Source organism: Rhineura floridana, chromosome 4, assembly GCF_030035675.1.
Source record: "Rhineura floridana isolate rRhiFlo1 chromosome 4, rRhiFlo1.hap2, whole genome shotgun sequence".
Taxonomy (NCBI): Eukaryota; Metazoa; Chordata; class Lepidosauria; order Squamata; family Rhineuridae; genus Rhineura; species Rhineura floridana.
The window spans coordinates 70892663-70914801 of NC_084483.1; the positions used below are offsets into that span (position 1 = coordinate 70892663).

General features: G+C 40.7%; 1 protein-coding gene across 11 annotated transcripts in view; it reads right to left on the minus strand.

Moving 5' to 3' along the window:
* The window catches only part of BACH2 (BTB domain and CNC homolog 2), a 244345-nt gene that overhangs the window by 100952 nt on the left and 121254 nt on the right, over window positions 1–22139 (minus strand). For 10 of the 11 annotated variants that reach the window (XM_061623347.1, XM_061623336.1, XM_061623337.1 and 7 more), the window contains one exon: window positions 6275–6414. The gene's annotated coding sequence lies outside the window, so the exon portion shown is untranslated. Of the gene's footprint in view, window positions 1–6274; window positions 6415–6684; window positions 6740–22139 lie in introns of those variants that run through there. The other variant, XM_061623344.1, reaches the window with a different exon arrangement.

Consider the following 22139-nt stretch of genomic DNA (forward strand, 5'->3'; position numbering starts at 1 on the left):
AATCATGCTGGCCAGACACCTTTAATCAGCATATTTGTTCCATTAGCACAAAGATTTAAGCACATTAATTCACATACAAAATACCACTCAATCTGAAGTACTGCTGTGTCCATGCCAACATTATATGCTGATTTTCAACATTGCACCGGTGTGTATACAGCCTCCCTCCCTCCAAATAGTGTGTTTCTGCTGTGGCATGTTCTTGGGATCAGACCATAAATCCTTCACCAAGACTGAATCAAAGATTGTCAATATTTATCATTATACTCACTACTTTCCAAATACAGAATTGTCTTGGAGACACTGGGACCCTTCAAATGTTACACAGTGGCCATATGCTATAGCATGTACATGCAACAGGGAGCCACACCAAACACAACTCCTTACTAATTGTACCTGAACAATACACAAAGATGATACACATGACTCTTGTATACATACACAAGACTGTTCTTGGGTACACATAAAATAGTTCACATGTACATTTGAATGGAAAGTGTATAATGTATGAAGCAGACTTCAAGAAACTGGTGGTTTAAACTCTTGCAGGGGACACTAGGAGAGTGAATGACAGATGTCCTTATATATAGGATATTTCACATTCCAGAGCTTTGATGGAAGTTCAATTTTCATTCTACAAATTCTTTCTGGGTTATCCTGGTAGAATTATTGGAGCAGCTGCAAATAATCACATGACTCCCAAGACTATGAATAGCGGGCATCACAGTACCCAGCCTTATCTAAAGTAGCAGCATCACAAAAAACTTGTATGCATTACAAGTGGTTCTGCAGCACTTTCTCATGTACAAATACTTGACACTTCTTGGGTCATTTACGTTTATGACCAGCCTGGAAGGCTAAGAGAATTGTCCAAGGTCACTCAATAAACTTCACGGCCACATGAGAATTTGAACTTTACTCTCTTCCACATCCAAATACTATCACACTGCACCACACTGGTATAACAACCAAAGCCCAAACTATATTGTTCATTATGGCTTTTTTGTTCTTTATTTTTTTAAAAGTGAATTTATAGATTCCTTAGGGTAATCACTAAAATTTTCTGTTACATTTATATTTATCTATGAATATTAGCATGTCAAGGATGGTTATGCTACTAGACAGAACTCTCAGCTCAATTCCTTCCTGAGAATTTGAATTTTAGACTCACATATAGCCTGAAAACCCAAGTTGCTGAAAGCATGATGGTTATGGACTTCATATAGCACAGGACCCCTTCAGATGACTCATATCCACATGGATTCCACTAATCACAGTCCGCTAAGGGCTGCTTCTCGCACAAACAAACAAACAAACAAACAAACAAAATTGTGTGGTCACATGGACATACCTGACTACAAACTGTTTATTTCCCTTTTTTAATTTATTAAGTCAGCTATAAGCCAAGAGGCAGAATACATGATAAAAACCACCTTTATGTGCACCAGGAAAACAAAAGCTTAACACTAAAAGCTACAAGGCAGATACAGAAGCAGGCCTATCGTAAAAGCACTATCAAATCTGACAGAAAATAGTAACATTAAGAATTATCCAAAGACTTCCTGAAATAAACATGTACTAACAACCTCCTAAACTTAACAAAGAGAAGAAACAAAAAGAGCTAGAAACAACTGCTAGGAAAGGATAGGGACCCATAATTAGTGTATTTCAAAGAGAAAATGTAATCTTACAATCATGCTGCACTCTTCATACTCAATGTTATGTTCAAGGTAGGTGATTTTGTGCTCTGGTATGTGTACTGTAGTATAAAATGGCACATGAAAAGCAACCTTCCCTTTACAGAGCTAGCAAGAAGGCTGCACTGCAAATCTGGTTCCTTAAAATGACCTCTGGATTGAGATTGCAGGATGCGCTCATATCTAGTAGTCCGGCTGCCAAAAAGTCTAACCTTGCTACATGCTTCTTATGCAAGGCTTCTTTCACAAATATGGAAGACAGTCCTGAATGTTACAAGGAAGGAGAATGTGTGTGTGTGTGTGTGTGTGCACACGCGCGCATGCGCACACGCGCATGCACACAAGTATTTTACAGCCTGAGGGCTGCATTTTCTTCTGGGGGCCAGATATTAGTGGCCGAAAGAGGGCGGAGCAATGAATGCAAATATTGTCTTTGTACAGTAATCTAGCTCTACACCCTTATCATTATCAAGACAAGCAAGAGGCATTTGTGCAAGGACACATTCTACCCAGGAAAAACACTCAGGTTTCAAAGCAGGGCCAGTGAGGGTGTGGCACAGAGAGAGTTCTGTGGGCCAGACACAGAAAACTGGAAGGCCACACTTGGCCCCCAGGTCAAAGGTTCTACATCCTTGATATATACCACAGTACAACTAAAGCAAATGTAATAAGCAGTAACTACAACTACACAGGTTGACTATTTTGTTTTTCAACACATGAGTATCATCAGCTGTACAGTCAAAGCAGAGCTGAGAATAGTAAGGGAGAAAATGTTAAGTGGTGCTCCATCAGTTTAAGTTCATTGTCCTTGTGGAGGTCGGGAAGTAGGAGTGAGATGACTTGGTGTCTGGAGGGAGGGACACTAAAATATTTTTTAAAAAATCTATTTGGAATTTTCTCTCATGTCTGGTGTGGCTTTTCCTGTTCCGCTTCTCCACCAGTCCTTATCATCCTGACTTCAGCTTCTTTCATGCACATGCTGGCCCTGCAGTGTTCCCAAGCAAACATAATCAAGCAAAGAGCATCCACCTTGTAGCTAACATTGAACATGGAATTGCTTCAAGTGAAGTGCTTGTCACAGATTCCAAAGACAAAACATTGGCACAACCTTCCTGTCCCAAGTATGAGGTTTGTCTTCCCTATTACTCAACTGTCCAACGATATACTATCTTTAAAAAAAAAAAAAAAACACCCTCAAAATATCGTATACATCCTACATGTAAATGAACAAGTCGGTATATACTCAATGTACTGACTGTTGCTTGACAGACTGCAGGACAGGAGCACTTTCTAGTAATCATGAGAAGGCAAAAGAGGGTAGAGTCTGAATACCAGCAGCCTTCATGCTCATCTCCAGCTATTTTTCAGAGCTCTGGATTTGTATGAATGGCAGATAGCGCTTTCACTGGCTGTGCAGGGAAGCCTTTACAGGATCCATTTGGAGAAGAGAGTGTGCCAGAAGGTTAATTTTGCCTTTGTAATAATCCATTTACAATGGATTACTTTACAAATGGATTATTACAGGTTGCACAGGTCTTACAGAAGTGCAGAAAGATGCACAGACACCAGCAATTTCAGGACAGCAGCCCAAAATACAAACCAGTCCTGAAACTTAAACAGTAGGGGGGCATATCTCAGTGGAAGAGTACATGCTTTCCATGGAGAAGGGTCCAAAGACCAATCCCCAACATGTCTAGCTAAAAGGATCAGGTAGCTGCTGAGGTGAATGCTGCTGCCAGTCAGAGTAAACATGCTGGGCCAGATGGACAGAAGGCCTAAGTCACTATAAGACATGCTCATACATTCTGGTTGGAAACAATGGTGAACTCCATGGTCATACTGGAACAATAAACGTTGTCAGGGCCATATAATTTTCACACATAAAGACATGTTATCTTAGTACTGTTTTGTTTTAATGTTTTTAAAGATGTTTTGTTTTAATATATTTTAAAGTCTCTTTTTAAGATGTTTTAGAGTGTTTATAGTGTTTTTGTTGCTGCCCTGGGCTCCTACTAGGAGGAAGGGCAGGATATAAATTAAACAAACAAACAAACAACCACTGTTCTTCCTGCATAAAAACCAGCACTATTTAGTTTTAAAATATACACACTCAGGCTTTCTACTCTCAGAAAGCCTACTCAGATGAGATGCCAGCAGTTCCATGGCTTGAACAGAAGCACTCAAAAAGAAAAAAAATGTGTAGAAACCTACAGATGAAGGGAGGGTTCTGCACTCATTTAATTACCCCCCGCCCTTTGCCCTCTTTTTACTGGACTGGGGCAGTACGTTGAAAAGCAAGTGGAAAAATTGCCATTGAATCAAGTTCAGCCCTGCCATGCACAAGAAAGCAACAAGGAAGCAAAAGGAAATGCAGAATACAGAACCCTGATGAAATCAGACCAAAGGCTAACCAGATGTCCATAGAACACCCATAAGCAGGGCATGAGGCCAACAGACTTCTACAGTTGATTCCTCAGAAACTGGTATTTAGAGGCATACTCCATTTGTGCATGCATTGCTCGGTATTATGGGGGGGAAGAGATAACCCCTTAGCTCAGCTCAGGGCCAACAAAATATTTTGACACTCTAGAGCAGTGAGAGTAAGGGCAATCCCATGAGAACCCTTCAGAAACCTCTGTGATATTCTAGATCTCTATTTATGCAGTGAGGGAGACACAATGGAAGCCCTGCAAATACAGAAGAGACTAAATCCCTGCTTTCATTTTGGTTTGGAATGACAAGCACCATTTGAAGTGTGCCTTGCCCCCCAGCATCCATCTAGTGCATGTGAAGAACCTTTGGCCACTCAGATACTGCTGAACTACAACTCCCATCAGTCCTAGCAAGCATGGGCAATGACCAGGAATGATGTGAATGGTAGTTCAGCAACTTCTGGAGTGTCGAAGTTTCCCCATACCTGATCTAGTGTGTTTATATGGTACACATTTGACATGCAACCTGTTTCACTAGGTATAGATTCAAACTAGTTCTTTTCTGCCTTACACACTAGTTATTTGTACTGATATGAATAATTCAAAATCTGTCATGTAGCTAGCTCTATAGATGCCACGTTTCTGGAACTTCAAAAACTCAAGATTTGGCAAAAATGTCAATGGCTGGGGACTCCACTACTGCAGAATCAATGGAAAAGAATGGTTGTCTGAAACCATCCAATATGTATTCCGTTGTTGGGAAAACTTTTAAGTGATAAGCATAACCTCTCCACCCATAACGGATGACACTCAGCTCTATCTCTCGTTTAAATCTTCACCAGAGTTGGCTGTGGAGACCTTGTCCAACTGCCTGGAATCCGTGAGTGGATGGATGGGAAGGAACAAGCCGAAGTCGAACCCTGATAAAACCGAGGTACTACTTGTGGGGGACAAGAGAAGGTTGAGTGACATTGACCTGAAGTTCAATGGGGTGAGTTTACCCCTAAAGGACCAGGTCCGCAGCCTTGGGGTTGTGCTTGATTCCAGGCTGTCCATGGAGGCTCAGATTTCGGCAGTGAGCCGGACAGCCTGGTACCAACTACACCTCATACTAAGGCTGCAACCCTACCTTCCTGTTCATCAGCTCCCACTGGTGGTACACGCCCTGATCACCTCTCGTTTGGACTACTGTAATGCGCTCTACGTGGGGTTACCCTTGAAAACGGTCCGGAAATTACAACTGATACAAAATGCGGCAGCTCAACTACTTACGTATAGTCGCCTCCGAGATCACATCACACCAGTGTTGTTCGACCTACACTGGCTTCCAGTTGTTTTCCGAGCCCAATTCAAGGTGTTGGTATTGACCTTTAAATCCCTATACGGTTTCGGCCCAGTTTATCTCACGGAGCGCCTTCAACGCCACCAATTATGCCGCCCGACAAGATCGGCCACACAGGGCCTTCTCTCAATCCCGCCAACAAAAACAGCCAGATTGGCGGGTACAAGAGAGAGGGCATTCTCAGTGGCGGCCCCCACTCTTTGGAACTCCCTCCCACAAGATCTCCAGCATGCCTCTTTCCTAAATGTATTTCGGAAAGCCTTAAAGACCTGGCTTTTTAAGCAGGCCTTCGGGGTATCCGGGGAGGGTTAATCGATATAATTGTAATGCCTCCTACCCAGTTTTAATATTGTTGTTGTAGATCTATTGTTTTTATTGTATTACTGTATTCTATTAATTGTATTTTAATAATTTTGTAAGTCGCCTAGAGTGGCCATTGGCCAGATAGGCGACGAAGAAATTAAATTTATTATTATTTATTATTATTATCAACTTAGCCTACTTTGGAGACACATACCTAAGCTATTTATAAAGTACTTTGTGACAAGTTCTTCTGTGGTAGAAAAAAAGTACTTAGGAAGCCCACAAAATGACAAAATTACATTCTCCATTTAGTTTTTAAAGAGACAATAATAGTACTTCAAGATCAATTTATTCACAGTCTAATGTTATCTGGTGAATTACAGCTTTTAGGATGCTTTAACAAGCACTATATGGATTGTCGTCCCACCCCCCACCAGTTAGAAAGAAACAACTTCTTTGTACATTTTTTAAATGAAATAGGAATCAAAAGCAGGACTTACATGTAACTTTCCCAGGATCTGTGCTGGCTAATATTCTCACGAAATGGGGAAATGAACGAATGGAGAAATTAATAGGTTACAGCAATCCATTAAGATAAGAACGTCGAAAGATTCACAGGGCAAGCTTCGCTGGTGGCAACCTAAAGATAACAAAACATAAGCACACCATTCAGAAAATATGTTTCCACTGGTACTTAAAAAATATCTTCCCCTTCCACATAAAAAATAAAAAATCCCATTATGAATTAAAAGCTATACAACGGACTTCTGTTGTTCAGTGACATTAAAGAAATGAGTCAATCAACACATATTCTCAGGATGGTTTGATGAAGAGCAAGCCAGTCTTATAAAAAAATCCACAGAAATTCTTAGCCTACATTTTTTTTATTCGCTTGTCTGCTTAAACCCACCTGGTGTTAGTCATTTGTGGCCTACAAAAATGTTTCCATAGCTTAACTCTAGAAGATTCCAAGTTTTGCTTGATACAGGCACATAACCTCTATTCGATACTGTACAGAGACCACATAGAAGAAATAATTTCTGTAAACATAAAAAACAGGAAGCTGCCTTATACTGAGTAAGACCACTAACCCATCTAGTACAATATTGTCTACTGGTGGTGGCAGTTCTCCAGGGTTTCAGACAGGAGTCTTCACCCAGCTTTATCTGGAGACATGAAGGATTGGATTTGGAACCTTTACTATGCAAAGCATGTGCTCTACCACTGAGCTACCACCTTTCCTCTGCCTTTTGGTACTTGCCACAGCAGTCTAGTTGTGGTTATTTACAAGCCTAAGCAAAGTGTTAACACACTACTATCGCTCTTATGGATTCACACAACTGCCTCTCTTCCATCTCATTGTGTCAATCACGTGGAATGGTGGAAGAACCAGCTGTTGTATCCTACAACTTCCAGTCCCTTCTTGAATGGTTTTTCAAAGGTTTGTCCCTAGGGGACTTCATTGGAAAGGAAGAGAGGAGAGGAGTGGATAGGAAGGAAAGGGAAAATGGTGAGAAGAAAAAAAGCAGACAGAAACAATTATCTGATGTCCTAAAATACAGTATCTTGGATGTGTTCTCATGCATGTACATTGCTAGTTTCTAAACTCTTGATTTTTGCCTGTGCGTTGCATCTGAGGTGACATAAATGTGTTATCTGCAATGGCTCATTCAAACTTACAAATCATCCCTCAGAGAAGAAGCAATAATCAAATACATGCATGTGCGTGAAAAAGGTCTCAGCTCCTCATCTATACACTGGATAGAAGGGTGACATACTAGAAACTATATGAGAGGGGAAAAGGCTGTTCTCTCAACAGACGCTTTACATCCAATTAATCAGGTCAGTCTGGAACAGAGATGAAATCATTTGGCATTTTTCAATACTCCAGAAAATGTTTGATAAAAGCTGCTTTCTTGTTTCACGGTTTTCATATTTTTGAGGAAATGTTCACTTGCTCATTCACATCAGCCATCAATTACTCTTTCTCTCAGCTTGTTTTGTTTGCCCTCTGTGAGGTCATCATGTAAGCCAGGGGTAGCCGATGTGGTGCCCTCCAGATTTTTTGGACTACAACTCCCATCAGCCCCAGCTAGCATATCCAGTGGTCAGGGATGACGGAAGTTGTGGCCAAAACCATTTGGAGGGCTCCTGTTGGTTACCCTTGAGGTAAGCAAACCTGATGAGCTATGTATCTCTGTGACATTTTCTTCTTTATGTATGTCATCCCTAATTGGCAAGGATTAATCCACATAGGAGTAAAAATTATTGCCGGGGTGGGGTAGGGGATGATAGGGGATAGGTAGGGGATGATACAGAAACAGCTTGAAGCTCTGTAGCAGACCAGGAAACAGTGGCACTGAAGAGCATCACAGTTAACATGTATTTTTTTCTACTTCAGCCATTTTTGCCAAGAAAGTCAAGTCTGGAGAATATTTCATATAGCCCTACGTATGAAGAGTACTGCTTTGTTTCTTTTTAAAGTAAATGCATATCTAATTTACAATAAAATTCTAAGAAAGAAAGGTGGACATAAAATAGGAAAACTAAGCCACAAAGGAGCATGGGGCAGAGAGCTTGCACAGTCTCAGTAAATATAAAAAGTTCTATCTGAATTACCTCCCTAACAATGGTAAAAATAATACAACTTTAAAAATCTTAAACAATTTGTAAAGAAAAATAAGTATCAATAATTAAATAATTAACAATTAAATGTGTAAAGCAGGGTGGGGAACCACCAGCCTGTGTGCCAGACTTGGCCTGCCAAGCCTCCCCATTTGGCCCACAATGCCATTTTGGGTAAGACAAGCCCACACACCCTACAGGTGTGTGGGGTATATAAGGGTGGGTCTTCAAAGGAACAACCGAGCACTTAAAGTGAGCTCCCAATTGTTCCTTTGCTCCCTTTGCTTATCAGGTGATGAACGGTGGAAGCATGCCTTGGTCCAGAAGGGGGAAGGGATTTCCACTGAATAGAAACTGCATCTCCTTCCCACCGTTGCTTCTGAAAACTGGAAGCTCAAAGAGCAGCACAGGCCTATTTGAAAGCCTTCTTGCAAGCTGCCCCACACTGCTCTTTGATCCTCTGATTTTTGGAAGTTCAAAGAGAAGTGCGAGACTGCTTGCAAAAGGTTTTTCAAACAGCTCACGCTGCCCTTTAGGGTCGTGACAAAGTCTGCCCACCTGGCAAATTTGGCCCAGCAGGTTGAGGAGGTAAGGACATGGCCTGCTGGGCAGAAAAGGTTCCTCACTCATGACGTAAACAAAGGATCGGGACATCATAGAGGTCCATTTGCTTTTTCCAGTCAAATTAAACCTTCAAGGAGAAATTACAATTGTTCTGGTACACTGGGAGCGTGGAAGTCTAGTACGGTGAAGGGGGAAACTAGAGAAGTGCTGAGAAAGTCTGCGGCCCAGTACTCACAAGTTGTCTTGGCTGTATCACTTTAGATTTTACGTGAAAGCTAACATGACTGAATGCTCTCTGTCTATATATATCCCACATAGTAAGATAGATTGTCAGGGAGGAGAGTTCTAGCCAAGCCTTCCCCAGGGCATGCTAGCTTTCTATGTGTACACATTTTTTTCCCAGTGGGTAAGCATTTCATAGCATGAGGCAGTTTGAAGTGGCACAGTCCAACCATAGGTTTACCACCTCAGTGAAAACTAGGGCCTCCCCTGTTCTTGGAAGGTGTGATTGATGTTCACTGCTGTAGAAACATGGGGCTGCATCCCAGACATTTCATTCCGTTCTTTCAAATGTCTCACTCTCTATTTCTCTCCCTGTGTTCCAGATAGCCTCACACTACACTGAGCGAGCCAGAGCATATCAAGTTTAACACATGATCTATAAAAATGAAAGCAGGAATTTCTTTGCTCAGAGGGTCAAGCTAGGGTAAATTGTAATCTAACCTTGTCCTAATGCATTGCTACACATCTGTGTCTTCTCTTAACTCCATCCCATGCATCTATGTAATACAGCTGTTCTTACTCTGAGATGTAGGAGTGATTAATAGAAAGGATTTCCTTATACACACTAAAAACAACACACAAGGAGAACACACGTCAACCCAGGTATGTAAGAATCCCTTCCTTGCATTGGCTTCGCACTCTGAGCCATACAATCAGATGGGTACAACAGCATTAAATTGTATTCATGGAAGGTACAATAGCATGCACCTGTGGTTGTACATCTTAGGTCAACAAAATTGAGACACAGAGATAAGGCTTGCCCTCAAATTCCAGAAAGTCACATCACAATCAATCAATCAATCAATCAGTTTGACTAGCAGAGACATCAGTTATGTGTTCTCCACAGAGGCAGCTCTACAGCTTGAGGCTACAGTGGGAGGTTGATTGTTTGAGAAAATACTCTGCCTGGAAGTACAAGGTGGATCACCTTGGAAAAGTGGAAAAGTACCCTTGAGGATAATATCATCTGGAATTGGACCAAATTTCTCCAAAGTAGAACATATGACAAGGTCTGATGTTTACAAACAGGAGGGCTAATATTTATTTATTTATTAAATTTATTAGTCGCCCATCTGGCTGGTTCTCCAGCCACTCTGGGCGATGCACAACATAAAACATACAATTCACATTAAAACCTTAATGTTTCAACAATAACACTATAATATTACAGCTAAGTGGCCAGGGTGGGCAAAATATTTTAAAATCTCATATTTCAGCATAGAACCCTTACCAGCATCAACCATCTACTTGTTTAGGAACCTCTAAAATGTTAATTTATAGCACCTGGACAACAAGGAACCTAAAACCATTCATTCACATAGAGGAATGTTATGTTGCTATCAAACTGAAGATGGCTCAAGACCCACCAGTTTGCATAAAACCATCCCTGGTCACAGATGTCTATCACAGAGGCAATTTCTGAGGAACTGATTGTAGCCTCAAGAGCCACATGGTGTCTACGCACATCTTGCCCTGGTTTCCAGCCTCACTGCATGGCAGATCAGGGAATTTTTTGGCTATGTAGAGCAGCAACAATGTAAAACTGACTCAAGAAATGACATGGTAAAATTTTGACCCCATAGGTTTGCTCCCTGTTATTCAGAATACCAAAGCACTGAGCTGACAAATTTTGTATCAAATACCTTGGTTGATATGAAAGCTATTGGAAGGAAAGGGGTGGCGTGGATGAAAAAGCACTCTCTTCCACCAGAATAGGGTTCTAATCCTGCCCCCTTCTCACTTGAACAACTCATCACTTGTTTATTAGATCTGCTGCAGAGACTGAAAGTTATCCAGCAAACCAGCAACACTGATTTTTTTTCAAATGCTATAAGCCCACCATCATATGGCCTGTACAGTATTTCTGTTTCAGCCTAAATGGATTCAAGCAGAAATTCGAATTAGTGAAGTGGAAATGAGGCACTTTAAAAACAAAACAAAATAGAAGATGGCATAATGGGAGAATGTCTTTTCATGCAGCAATACACATTTATATAGAGCACCTCAAGTGCTCAAAGCAGCTCACATATATCATCTCAGTAAGCTTCACAACATCCCTTTAAGACAGACAAGGATTATTGTCCCCATATCGTAGATAATATTGCCCTACAACACCAATGACTTAACTACTGAAATAGTCAATGACCTTGAAAACCATACAGAAACTTTAACTGGTTCAAAAATACATCTGCCCAACTTTTCCGCAGAGTTGTCAACAAAGCACAAACACCAATTCTTTCTGATCTTCACTGTTACCATATGTCTCTGAACGAATGTTAAGGTACTGATTCTGGCTTTAAAGCCCTTTGTGGCTGGGTTTTGAATACTACAGGAAGTGTTCAAAAATCAAGAGGAGAGATACCACCACTCTCAATTATCTCTGAACACTGACCATGCTGGCAAGGGCTGATGGGAGTTGTAGCCCAAAATATCTGGAGAGTACCAGATTGGGGAAGGCTGTTATGAAGCAAGCTCATGAACAGCATCTCTGCAGTAAAAATTGTGAAGAGGACCAAGAGGGCCAGGGTGATGGTTGGCAGGAGTACACAGAGGTGAGATTCCTTACCAGTCAGCTTCCATCGATAGAGCCCATGACTACTTCTTGGTACTTGGAAGAGGAGTAGAAAGGGAAAGAAAAATACTCCTGGTGAATGAGTGGCTACGAAGGTGGTGCCGCTGTAAAAGATTTGGATTCTGGGATCACTGGCTACACTTCTTGGAAAATGGACTGCTGGCAAGTGATGGGCTGCACCTCTCAAGGACTGGGGGAAATATGTTTGGCTACAGCATGGAGAACTTCATCAGGAGGGAGATGTAAACTTGGAGGTATCGATTGACAAAAACATGCACAGGAACTGAGAGAATGGCTCTAACGGGCCCAAGAATAGACTTCATAAAGATGTAGGAAGGAAGTCAGACTGTAAATCATGTGGTCTTCGATGTCTGTATACTAGTGCTCAAAGTATGGGAAACAAAAAGGACAAACTTGAACTCTTAATACAGGGTAGAGGGTAAATACAACTTGATAGGTATAACTGAAGCCTGGTGGGATAACTCCTGTGACTGGAATACAGCAATTGAAAGATATAACTTGTTCAGGTATAACTGATAGGTATAACAAACTTGATGGGAAGACTCCCATGACTGAAATACATAGAAAGGGAGACAATATTGTGCTATATGTTAAAAATATATATCCCTGCACAGAAATACAGGAGGATGAGCTCAGTAGCCCCACCAAGAGTGTCTGGATTACAACAGACAGAGCAAGGAATAAAAGAAACATGGTAGTTGGAGTCTACTACTGACCACCCAATCAAGGAGAAGTTGAGGATGAAACTTTTGAAAAGCAAATTGCCAGTGTTTCAAAGAGGCATGATGTAGTAGTAGTAATGGGGGACTTCAAATTATCCCAATATCTGTTGGGAGACAAATTCTGCTAAGAACAGGCCCTCAAAGAAATTCCTGACATGTGGTGGAGATAACTTTCTCCTACAGAAAGTAGAGGAAGGAACTAGAGGATCAGCTATCCTTAACTTGATTCTAACCAATAGAGATGACTTAGTGGATGAAGTGGCAGTTTCAGGAACTCTGAGGGAAAGTGACCATGTTATACTTGAGTTCTTGATGTTAAAGAAAGCAAGAGCTGAAAATAGCCATGTGCATCCTGGACTTCAGGAAAGCCAATTTTAATAAACTCAGAACAATGATAAGGTTCTATGGCAAGGGACTCCAATGAGAAAAGGAGTCCCAAGATAGGTGGGAGTTTCTAACGAAGGAAATTCTAAAAGGCACAACTGCAAACAATTTCATCAAGGAAGAAATGTGGAAGGCAGTAAAAGAAGCCAATGTGGCATCACAGAAAGCTTAGAGAAGACCTAAAAACATAAAAGGACACACACAGGAAGTGGGAGGAAGGCCAGGGCACAGACAGGTAGCATAGAATTGCAGAGATGGTGTCAGGAAGGCTAAAGTTGAGAATGAGCTGAGGTTAGCAAAGAATGCTAAAAACAACAGAAAAGCTTTCTTCAGGTACATGCATAGTAAAAGACAGAGAAAATAAATGGTGGCACAGCTAGTCATTGAGGATGACAAAATGATAAGATTACAAAGGAAAGGCAGAAGTGCTCAATATCTACTTTGGTTCAATCTTCTCCTAAAAGAGGGTCTATGACCCTCCTGGCGAATGTGATGTTGAAGGGGAAGGATTGCAGCTTGATTGATAGACAAATGGTAAATGAATACCTAAGTACTTTGAACGAGTTCAAATCTGCAGGGCCCAATGAACTGCATCCTAGAGTATTAAAGAAACTGGCTGAAGAACCCTCAGAACATTTGTCTATTATCTGTGCAAAATTGTGGAGGATGACTGATGTGCTGGATGAGTGGAGGAGGGTTAATGTTGTCCCTATCTTCAAAAGGGGCAAAAAAAAAGGAGGAACCTGGGAACTACAGACCTGGGAAAATTCTGGAGCAGATTATAAAGGTGTCAGTCTGTAAGCACCATGAAAACAATGCACTGATTACTAGAAGCCAACATGGATTTGTCAAGAACAAATCCTGCTGGACTAATCTTATTTCATTTTTTTTTTCAATTAATTTTTATTCCAATTTTCAAAACCAAAACAATACAAAAAGAAAACAACACAAATCAATAACTAGTACAATACAAAAAGAAAATATATATATATATATAAAAAAGAAAGAATATTGACTTCCGATTTGTCATAGTTCAGCTATAAATCTATAATATATAACAAACCTATCTCTTAATAGATTATAAAATCACCTTCCTCCAACGGTTATCTTAGTTGGTTTCAAATCTCATTAACATCATATCATTTTAATCTTCCACAAAAAGTCAAAGAGAAGTTTCCAATCCTTGAGATATATGTCAATCAATTTTTTTTCTAAATAAACATGCCAATTAATCCAACTCATCAAATCTACTAAGTCCAGTAATTTTAAATCGCTCTTCTGTCATTATCCATATTGGGTCCATCTTCCATCTTCCATCTTTACGCACCCAAAAATCTTGCTGTCATAGTCATATAATAAAAGTCTGATAGGAATTTCCTCCATCACAGATATTTTCTTGCCATCAAATCCAAACGTACCACTGAAGTATTGTTGCAAAGCCGCATCTCTGTTCCTCTTTTCCACATGATACACTAGTACATCTCTTGAAGGTTTTTCCATTGACACAAAACAGGGATTAATTCTGTTAACTTTCTCCATTTCAAGTTCCATCAAATCTTTCCAGTCCAAGAATTTTTTTGAACCGATAATATCTTTATCTCCAATCTCTTCAATTCCTTCAGGGACAGCGCTGAATTCCAAACTGTAACATTTGTCTCCAGGATCCATCACAGCCAGGAAATCCAAATCTTTTTTCATGTCCATAATTAAGCCAATCTCCATAGTTTGAACCTTGCCTTTAATTTCTCTTTCATCCTTTTTTTGTTTTCCAGATCTATCTTTATTCTCCTTTCTCATAGAATCCTGAGTTTCTTTCAGCTCCTGTCTCATTTCGTGAAATTCAATTCTCCACGCTTGTCTATTATTTCTCAGTTCTTGTTTTATTGAGTTAATCCCATTCATTATTTTCTGAAACATGTCTAGAGATAAAGTCCCTTCTTGTACATCCATGATCTTCTTAATTGTCATTCTTAAAGCCAAAGGAACAAAACTCCTTCAATTTTCAATGTCCCAAACAAAGAGCAGCTTATTTCTTTAACCAGTTACAAAGGAGTTAATCTTTCCAACAAACTAACGTCACACGCTAGACAGCCCTTATCTCTTATCTGCTCGGAAGTGTAAGAACGGCTTTAGTTCACAGCGTCGAAATAGCTAGTAGCAGAGAGAATGAGCAGATTCGTCAAAAAAAAAAGATCAGGAAAAATAGTCCCAGCCATAAATCAAAAAGATTTCTTATCTCTTCCAATCAGAAATCTCTCGTCCGTTGTAATCTTTAAAATGCTATTTTCCATGTCAGCTTTTTGCAATAAAAAAAAGATAAGCTATTTATATTTTCTTCCCCCTTAGTTCCGTGAATAAAAAAAGGAAAGTCTTACCTCACCTAGGTTATCTCAATTGCTGTTACTTTGACAAATCTCTTTAGCTGTATAGATAAGAAAATGATGAATGTAGACAGGAGGATGTTTGCCTGTTAATCCGTATAAAAAAAAACGGGTCACTTATCCAGCTGAGCTAGCATAAAAATCCTCGCTCTGTCTGAGCTGCTGGAAGACAGACAATTCTGACGAATTCCAGACTCCAACAATCAAAACAAAGCTAGGTGGGAAATCTCACGTTTCTTCTTTAACCGGAAGAAATTATTCCCAGTCAGAAAAGAGCCTTCTGACTGAATTTAAACTGGATAAGTTTCATCCAAGACGGAACTCGTCTCAGAGGCTGCACAGGCGTAGGGATCCTCCTGGGAAGTCCATCTTATTTCATTTTTTGATTGAGTAGCCTCTCTGGCAGACTCAGGCCAAATAACAGAAACAAGTCATGTGCTGTGCTGATCTTGTTTTAGCAGGGAGGAAGCAACAATATTAAGACAGTTGATATAGTTCAGATAGTCACTGTAAATATGTTTGATTTACTTTGCAATTTTAGTGACGTTTCCTATAGGAAATCATTTTTCCCCTTCTGTTTCTGTGAATATGTTTTTTTTGGGGGGGGGGAAGAACCAAGAACCTTTATTTATTATTATATCATTTATATTTCTATCCTATCTTCTTACAAAAGGCTTCCCAAAGAGGCTACAACTGTCTACTAACAGTTCTTTACAAAAGAGTAATATTCAAAATTAAAAATGATCATACAAAAAAGGTAAACAAAAAGAAGAAGGTAGTAATGGGTGGTGTGGAGGGGCTGTGTGTGTGTGTATGTGTGTGGTGCAGTGTAGTGGTTAAAGTGTTGGACTAAGACCTGGGAGACCAGGGTTCAAATCCCCATTCAGCCATGAAGCACCCTGGGTGACCTTGGGCCAGTTCACTGCCTCTCTGTTTAACCTACCTCACAGGGTTGTTGTGGGGATTAAATTAGGAGGAGGAGAACCATGTACACCACTTCGAGCTCTTTGGAGAAAAAGTGGGATATAAATGCAATAATAAAATAAAATATAAATAAATAAATAAATGGTGCTTACTTGACCTCCCAACAGCTGAATCACTGCCCACAAAGAGGAAAAGGAGTGATGAGACACCAGGGAGGTTGCAGTAGGCACAATGGACTGGTTCCATCAGTGTGTTTGCACCACCCCCAACCTCCCCACTGCTTCTCCTCTCCCTGTAAGAAGCAACTCAGCTGTCAGGAGGTCAGATGAGCGCCAATGGCCCACCATATAATCCTGCTACTACAACAAGAAGAGCAAATGTAAAAGAAACATAGAAAGTATTTATAATGCAGCTGATGCAATCCTATAGGAAATCATTTTTCCCCTTCTGTTTCTGTGAATATGTGAAGTATAGCAACACTTTGCAAAATTTACACTAAAAAACTCCAAAAACAACTGTGGAATAATGGCACTGACTATTCTGCACTATAGTGTCCAGTGGACATGAGGAGTCTCAGTTTGCACAAGATAAAATAGTGGGAGGTGAAATATATTCTAGCAAAATTCTAGGCATGCTCTATGTTTTTAATTGACCATGCCCACCTTTTCTTAAGTGGAATGGTTTAAGCATAGCAGGATATGCATCTTGGGCAGGCCAAGTTTGTGCCTTAAGTAGCAACATATTGTAATCAGTCTGATTTTACATCAAACTGCAGTTTCTAACTCAACTGTTAATGCACCCAAAATAGAAATAGAACATAACCTCCAGTTTGAAACACAAAAGGCTGTCTTCACCATCATATGACATTGACCAATACAAAGGCTTTGAAATTAATGAAAATAAATTTGACACAGATTTTTAGAATGAATAATGAGAGAAATATAATTTTCTGGGCTAGATTCTCTGTAGAAACAGTAGTAACCCAGGAAAGAAGCGAAGTAAGAAGAACACTAACAAACATACAAAAATGTAATTCTCCACCTTTGAAGATGGCAGACCACTCACCATATGCTCAGAGGCATGTTACCCAATTCTTTCAAGCTACACAGGAAGTGGATTGGACTGTGAAAGACCAACCCAAATTGTATTTGCATTTCTACAAATTTGTCAGGCAGCACAATATCTCAGAGAGGAGGTCAGGTCTCCTGCTCCTCTGGCGCATTCACTATAGCTGCCCAATTTCCCTGCTTTTTAAAGTTTGATAGAAATATCTGTTGGCTATAGGTACATTCTTAAATCACAAGGTTTTTTGCCTATTAGTGAATTATTTTCAAACAGCGCCTCACATGCATGTGTGATTTTGATTGCTCCCCCCAAAAATTATATCTATGTTTGTTGAAGCCCTTAGTACTTGAAGATGTATGTCAGGAACTTGTCAAAATGGTTCAGAATGGTTGCTTGTAACATTACTCTGATGCAAAGAATTGTGGGGATTTCATCCTGTGTAGGGATGGGCCTCTAACTGAGTGGAAAAATCCAAGTTTAATGTCTCAGCTGCAGCTAATTAGGAGGCCTGTGAAGAGACACCTGTTTATGTGAGGAGAGCCTGGTACCAAGGTCAAACTGGCCTGGGAACAGGGGAGGATGGGGCCTATTAGGCTTGAAGACTGGAGAAGCCTCAAGAAGCATTACCTCACAAGAAAGCTCCCTGATTGGCTAAATTAGTATGGTCTGTTACTAGGGTCTTTTCCTTAAGTATAGGGGGTGAAACCTATAGCTTTTGTTCCCCTGGGTTCCATCTAGACAGATGGTTACCTGAGTGGGGTTCCATGTCTGAACTCTGTTTGTATTTACCTAGTCCCTGTTTTGGGTATGGGTTTTAAGGAACTGTTTTGCTGCTATTAATTGTGCACTAAAGCTACTTCTTATTCACCCATGTGTGTTCTTTGCAGGAGGGGAAATTTGGCTCTGAATCTTGTACCACTGACTACTAGAACGAGGAGTGCCTGTTTGGCTCTTGTCCTTTGGAATCCCTGGCAGAACTATTTCTGGGCTCTGAGTTTCCCGACTCAGAATGGCTAACCAGTTTAAGGGGTGATGGCAGTCTACCTACATTGCAGGGTTGATGTTGGATTGCACAGCCTTGGCAAGCGGAGGTATTTTGCCAGGATCAATTGCCCTGGGTTGGGAATTGGGTCCTGGGACTGCATGGATGACCTGTTTGGTGGCCATAGTGCATGACACACACACCAAATACCTTATCTTTCTTTTTATTCAGAAACCCCAGAAACTGTGTTGTTCAAGGATCTAGTCCACAACTTGGGGAAGTGCCTGAGCCTTGGAAAGCAAGTAACCTATGAAGTCCGCAAGCTTCTCTCTCTCTCTCTCTCTCTCTCTCTCTCTCTCTCTCTCTCTCTCTCTCTCTCTCTCTCTCTCTCTCACACACACACACACACACACACACACACACACACACACACACACACACACACACACACACACACACACACACACACACACACACACACACACACAGAGAGAGAGAGAGAGAGAGAGAGAGAGAGAGAGAGAGAGAGAGAGAGTGTCTCCAAGATTTTCCTCAGCCCATGTGACCAAATAAAAGCTTTGCCCTAGCTCAACTATCCTGGATCTACTTACAGACATATAGATTGCGGGAAGGCTTAGAGAGTATATAATGGGATCCTGGTCAGCCTTTAGTAGGTGGATCAGTTCATTTCCCTAAATTTAGTCAAAACAAGTTCAAGGATTGCATTCCTTTCCATACCAAATAACATTTGAGGAAATGTTTGGCACATTATATGTTTAACCTCATTTTAAGGAGCAACAGGCTTGGAAATTTTGAAGCCAGCAAGGTCTTTTTCCTGGACCGGTTAAAAATGGAAATACTTCTGGGCAACTTGGTTCCTTTAAATAGCAGCCTAGTAGAATCCTGAATAGTCAAACCCACGCTACAAAAAAGTGTTCACCCCTTGCGTAAGGGCATTTCAAAACGTACAGTATGTGCCTCAGACCCTGGAGACCTCCTGCCAGTCAGAGTGGACAATACTGGGCCAATTTGGTATAAAGCTGCATACACACCACACCTTTACAGCACATGACTTCACCTGGCAACTGTAGTTTATGCCTCACAGAGCTACCATTTCCAGCACCCTTAATAAACTACAGTTCCCAGGATTCTTTGGGAGAAGTCATGTGTTTTATTTGTCCTGCATCAATACATTTGAGGAAGTGGTCACAGCTCAGTGGTAGAACACATGCTCTGCAAGCAGAAGATCCCAGGAATCTCCAGTTAAAAGGATCAGGTACCAGGCGATAGACAAGACCCCTGGCTGACCCTGAAGAGCTCTTTGCTGTCACAGCAGACCAGCATTCCTCAATGTGGCACCCTTCAGATGTTTCCATAATCCCAGACTGTTGCCATGCTGGCTACAGCTGATGGGAGCTGTAGTCCAAAACATCTGCAGACCGCTAGGTTGTAGAAAGCTGGGGTAGTCAATGCTGGGCTGGCTGGAAATACAGTCTCACTTGGTATAAAGCAGTTTCCCAATTATAATTTCCCTCACTTGTTGCAACGTGTCCAAGTAAGCTTTACACAAAAACGTGGGTAATAAAGCATGACAGTCTTCTTCACTGCAAAGCAACACATGGAGTGAATGATAGGAATTGAAGAATTCTGCCCCTGCCCCTCACACTGTTTTTCTGCTGAAAATTGCCCCACTGAACTACTTGTCTTCACCCACAGGGTTCCAGATACATATTTTTTAAATGTATTATTACATTTATGTCCCATCTTTCCTCCAAAGAGTTCAAGATGGTAGACATGGTTCTCTCCCCCTCTCCATTTTACCATCACAATAACCCTGTGATGTAGGTTAGGCTGAGAGACAACGACTGGACCCAAGGCCGCCCAGTGAGCTTCATGGCTGAGAGAGGAATTGAGCCCTTGTTTCCCAGTCCAACACCAGCAAGGTAAATAGACATTTGGAACCCCACAACTGAGCAAAGTGTCTGGTGGGTTGTATGGTCAACAGAAAAGTAGTGGTAGGGTTAAGCATACAAAACGACACTTCTTCACTCCAAAGCAGTCCTCTACTTTGCAGAGAAGTGGGTCACATGGTTTTTAAATGGAGCACTACATAATATTCTATTTCATTTAAAAAGAATTCTCACACATGCTTTATCACACACACACACACACACACACACACACACACACACACACACACACACACACACCAATTAGCAACAAATTTGTTTAAGTAGGACCCAGTGAAGGTGCTGATAATGTTATTATAAAGCCAGTTTTATAATACCCTCATGGCTGGTTTGATGGTCCTATGTACAGAGTTTGACACTTGACAAAGGGGCAGCGAGCCCTGAATGCATAAAAACAGCATGAGTAACCTGTTTGCTCTGAATAGTGCTTCATTACACGTAGATGTCAAAGGACACTCAGAATACATAGCACAACTATTCTGCTGTCCAACAATCGGTGGAACGTCACCCAACTACTTTGAATTTTTAGTTAATTGAAGCAATAAACTATTTATATTTTACCCAGATGAAAAACATCCAAAGTTTTAAGTTAAAAGGAACAAAATGACACTTTACCAATATGGTAATGTATCACCGTGTGTCTAGGGATGGGGGAGAATATCCTCTAAATCGTACATAGTGCCAGATTTTGACCAAATTAAACAGCTATCCTTTTGGACTGGCACTGGTTCCTTGCCGCGTGGCATGGCTGTAATCGGCACAGATTTTTTGCAACCATGGCTGCAATCAGCACAGGTTTTTTTTCCAAATCCCCCCTAGTTTACATAATTATCTTCGTAATTCCCTCTAAGTTTTTTTATTAAGTAAACTTAAAATTTAGCAGGAAAAAAGACATTAAAATAGCACTGCAAACAAAACAAGCATAGCAAATAGTGAAAGGAAGACCCCAAGGCAAGAGACAAACTCTGCCTCACTGATGTGTAAATAGGCAAAAAAAAAACATGGAACATCGTGATCATTTACACAAGTTTTACGTTAAAAATTATACAATGTTTATTCACCACCAAAAAACCCACCACAGCTTGAATCACCCAAAAAAACTCTACAGCGCATCAAATTGGCAAGTACCAAAGCAAGCAGGAACAAAAAAAGGGTAGATCAGGAACAGATGATGGACTACTGGAATACAAGCAGATCGGAACTAGGCAGCAAACCCCATCCCTAGTGCCTATAGCTACATGCTAAGCCATTTGTCTGTAGCATCTTTCTAAATGGCAAGGAGAATTTTTTTCATGTATCTGTACCCAAGCAGAAATCTGGGGAAGTACGATAGCAGTAAAAACCACTCTGCCATTTGGAAGAAATGCACAACCAGCTGGTTATGTGTACATTGGGATGTTACCATTAGGTAGAAGGTTTCTTTAGCAGTTAATCTATTTTTTCTACTTATGACTGCATCTTGTCTTGAAGAAAGGGATTTCTTATACACAAATTATTAGGTTGTAAATTACAATCAGTGGGCATACACATCTATCCTTTGAATGTGCATTTACATTCACTCAGTTGCCTGATTGACATGTAATGCTAAAGAATGGCTTAGCATTATATGCATGAGTATCATGTATTGTGAGCTTCCCCTCCCCTCTTCTTCGGTGCAGTCATGAGGAAGAAATCAGGAGCTTTTCCTTTCATTTTCAACAAACTGCAATTATTCATTCATCAGAATCCAAACATATGTGGAAGCCAATTTCAAACAATGCACTTATAGCCAACTAAGTCCTCCTCAGGGTACACCCACTGAAATGAATGACCCTAAATTAGTCATGTCCATTAACTTCAATGGATCTACTCTCAGTAGGACTAGCACTGCATA